The sequence below is a fragment of the Canis lupus genome, chromosome 25, assembly GCF_011100685.1.
Source record: "Canis lupus familiaris isolate Mischka breed German Shepherd chromosome 25, alternate assembly UU_Cfam_GSD_1.0, whole genome shotgun sequence".
NCBI lineage: Eukaryota > Metazoa > Chordata > Mammalia > Carnivora > Canidae > Canis > Canis lupus.
Window position 1 is genome coordinate 20,326,207 of NC_049246.1, and position 4,639 is coordinate 20,330,845.

The window sequence follows — 4,639 nt, forward strand, 5'->3', positions numbered from 1 at the left end:
GACTGACACCATCCAAACTCAAGACTTACTGTAAGGCTATAGTAATTAAGACAGTGAGGTATTGGTAGAAGAATAGGTTACAATAGATCAATGGAAGAATAAATAGCCCAGAAATTGACCTCTCTAATTATAGTTAATTGATCTTTGACAAGGAAGCAAGAGCATTACAGTGGAGCAAAGGTAGTCTTTCCAACAAATGATGCTGAACAAAATTTTTTTTTACCTAGATATAGACTTTACATTCTTCACAAAAATTAACTGAAAATGGATCACAGACCTAAATGTACAATGCAAAACTACAAAAGTCCTAGAAGATAACATAGGAGAATATTCACATGACCTTCGGTTTGGTGACAATTTTTAGCTACAACACCACCAAGTATGAGAGAAAGACTTGATAAGATGGACTTCATTAAGATAAACAGTTCTTTTCTGTGAAAGATGTTGTTAAGAGAATGACAGACAAGCTACAGACTGAGAGAAAATATTTGCAAAAGACATATCTGATAAGGGACTGTTATGAAAACTACACAAGGAACTCTTAAAGCTCAACAATAAGAAAACAAACAACTCAATTAAAAAATGAGCCAAACACTTTAGCACACACTTCACCAAAGAAGATATACAGATGGCAAATAAGCATATGAAAAGATGCTTCACATCATGTGTCATCAGGGAAATGCAAATTAAAACAATGAAATACCACTACACACCTATTAGAATGGCCAAAAAACCAGAACACTGAAAACACCAAATGCTGTGAAGGATATGGAACAACAGGGACTGCCAATCACTGCCAGTGAAGAAACCAGCTTGGTGGTTTCTTACAACACTAAACCTGCTCTTTCCACATGATCTAGCAATTGCACTCCTTGGTATTTACCCAAAGGTGTTGAAAAATGCATGTCCACACAAAAACCTGCACGTGTTATTTATAGCAGCTTTGTTCATAATTGCCAAAGCTTGTAAGCAACAAAGATGTCTTTCAATAGATAAGTAAATGTATAAACTGTAGTATATCCAGATAACAAAATATTTTTTCAGCACTAAAAAAGAAACCAGTTATCAAGTCATAAGAAGGCATGAAGAAACTTAAATAAATATTACCAGGTGAAAGCAGCTCATCCAAAAAGGCTACATACTGTATGATTCTAACTACATGATATTCTAGAAAAAGCAAAACTATGGAGACAATAAAAAGATCAGTGGTTGTTAGGGGTTTGGGGAAGGGAACAATGAATAAGCAAAGCGTAGAAGGGTTTTAGGCCAGTGAAACTACTCTGTATGATACTATAATGGTGGATACATGGTGTTATACATTTGTCCAGACTCACAGAAATTACACCACCAAGATGAACCCTAATGTAAACATTGACCTCAGGGTTACAATGTGTTAAAGTAGGTTCCTCAATTATAGCAAATGTACTGCTCTGGTGGGGAATGTTGGTAATGAAGAGGAAGTCTATGCATGCATGGGGTAGGAGGTACATGGGATATAAAATCTAATATGTACACACATGCACACTTTTGGCTAGTGAGGAAAAATAGACCATGAATGTGTGGGTATGTGGGTGTGTATGGGTGTGTGGGTGTAATATAGACTATATCCCCATCTTCTGATAAAAAAACATAATAGCTTTCAAAAATTTACTTGCCTTGGTTTCCTCATCTGTAAAGTGAAGCTAATAATGGCAAAGGATTATGGGAGGATGGAATGAATTAAGTATTTTCAACAGTGCCTGGCACATGATGAGTGCCCTGTACATGGTAGTTAACACAATTAATGAATGACAATAGTTCTTTGTATTATTGGAAAAGTGAGCTCAAGAGTCAAATTGGCAAGAAGAATGATGTAAATTTGAAATTATTATAGAAAATTATATCACTACACAATGGGGCGCCTCTGTGGCTCAGGTGATTAAGTGACTAACTCTTGATTTTGGCTCAGGTCATGATCTTAGGGTCCTGGGATCAAGCCCTGCAATGGGCTCTATGTTCAGTGCAGTCTACTTGAGGATCCTTTCTCTCCCTCTGTGCGCACTCACACTCTCTCTCTCTGTCTCTCCCTAAAAATAAATACATCGTTGTTGATTTTTTTAAAGAAAATTATATCACCACATGAATAAAATGCAAAAACTAAAATTCCTTTGACTACTGTGACTAAGTAGTAGCTGTAATGTGTTTGCTGTGTTGACACACCTAGCTGATGATTGGGCAAGTTGATGGAAACTTAGCAGTAAAATAATGGATTTGGAGTCATTTTATACAAAATTGGACACTACTTTCCAATAGAGCACAGTATCTTACTGCAAAAATTAAGGAAATTTAAGAGCAAGTTGAATATAAATTTATAGCAAACAAATACTAAGGAAAACTTGATGCTGAGAATGTGATATGCCCTGCTTCTGGCTAGACACTCGCAAGACTCTCAAACCCTTCGAGCACGAGACGTTTGCTGGGTAACAAGATTGTCACTGTGACTTCATCTTGGCTCGAAGCTGCTTGTTTATTTCTGGTTTTCAGTTATGCTCTGGACATAGTTCAAATGCTCAAGAACATTTATCATCCTTGTTCATGTTTCCAAAGAGGACAGGATTTGTTGTTCCCTGCCTGAGAGGGGAGCATGGAGCGAGGACACCTGCTGTCCTTCCCACTCTGGTGAGGGGACAGCTCATCTGGTGAATGAGTGCCTGCATTCCTGGGGCTTACATTACTAGAACACAGGATTATGTGCCCCAGGTCCCAGGTGCCTGGCCTGTGGCCCTATTGGGACCACTGGCCATCAGGCGGCCTATGACCTGCCTCTTGCTTCCTGTTCCCAGCGTGTAAAATGCTTCTCTTCCACTCCTTCTCTCCTTTCTGCCCATGGGGAAGATGAGGCCAGCTTGAGGTTCTTGGCAGCTGCTCTGTATGTGGACTGAGTGGGCCCCAGAAGTCTAGATTTAGGGAGGAAGCAGAACACCCCAGGTTTAAGTGCTAAGCCTCATTCTTCAGCATGGTTTCCTGGAAACCCTACTCAGTCACTTATTCATATAAAACCATTCATTATATTAAAACCATCAGTTAATATAAATGTTATGCTCTGATCTACGTTCAACTGCTGATTCTTACATCCACTCTTTCTGATTATGCAGCCCTAGACAGAGAGGGAGACAAAGGATAGAACCCAGGGCCTGAACTCTTTCACAAGCCTAACACCTCATTTGAGTGAAACCTTCCAGAAAACATTTGTAGAGCAAACACTAAGCATCTGTGTATCTACACACATAAAACCATGGTTTTTTTAAATCTGTAAGTTTCTTATAGGAATTATGAAGGTGATGATAATTTTTGCATAATATTCCCAGCATGGCAGGCCAATGCAGTCATGTGGAGACAGTCTCAGATCTGAATCCTGTGTCTGCCATCTCCTGGGTATATGGCCTCAGGCAACTTGCTAAACTTCTTGAGCTTTGGTTTCCTGTAGGTTCTATCATCTGATCTGACCTATGATCTGATTTATCATCAAGTTCAGTGCACTGACATGTAAAGGACCTAGTGGCAAATATGGGTGAAAAAAAGGAGGGGGGCATGCCTAATTGTCTAATTCACATCAACATTTCCCCTTTGAGGTTGCAAAGCAGATAGGTCTACAGGCAACCCCTACCTCTGAGGATCCTGTGCCACCTCCTAACAGCTTTCAGGAACTTTGTCTGCTCTATAATGAGCCCAGTACAATCTGATATTTCCAAGCTTATCAAAGATCAATCCATAGACATTGTGGGCTCAGTATTTTGTGGGAAGATGGGAGCCGTGCTCTATTTGCAAAGTGTTTGAGATAGTGAAGGCAACCCAGAAACATGCTCATAGCTTTAGAACCACTCTGTATTACTTCTGACAAGACCTACCCCAGTTGGGATGCACTGATCTCAGGTATGTATTAGATTGTACACCAAGAAAGACTCTGCCTTAAGACTACCTCAGTAGCCTTGGGAGGCCTGGGTGGCTCAGTCAGTTGGGTGTCTGACTCTTAGTCTTGGCTCAGGTATTTATCTCAGGGTTGTGAGTTCAAGCCCTGCATTAGGCCCAGCATAGAGCCTACTTAAACAAAGAGACTGTCCAAGTACCATTGGCTTGGCTCAGCAGGTTGACTTCAAAAGCAGCTAACCTGAATGTACATTCTAAATTTTGTAAAAACATGCAAGCACGAAAGCAAATTGAGACCATAATTTCCTCAAATAAATAACAAAGTCAACCTCTTATATAAACCAAATCATAATTAAAAGCTACTTTTTGTCAGGATAAGATAATGTTGCACATGGAAAATTTGTATTAAGAATTATGAAGTAACAGGATTGTTCTATGATGGCCTAAAGTCTCTTTGAGACTTACATTCTGTCATTCAAGCTCTCTGGGGCAATGCTACCTTGGAATCCCATTCATGGTGGATCTCCTTTCAAGGAGTAGCCTGTATCTACTGTTGAGCAAAGTGAGGTCACTATGAGCTGTTGGTATTCATGTGTTAGGAACGATCCAAACACAAGAACTGCTGAGGTTCAGGTGGCAGGGAGGGTGTGCAGATGAGGCCAGAGCCTAGCCAGGGAATGAAAGCAAGCAGGAGACACATAGTCAGAAACCTAATACATTTTATGACTAACTT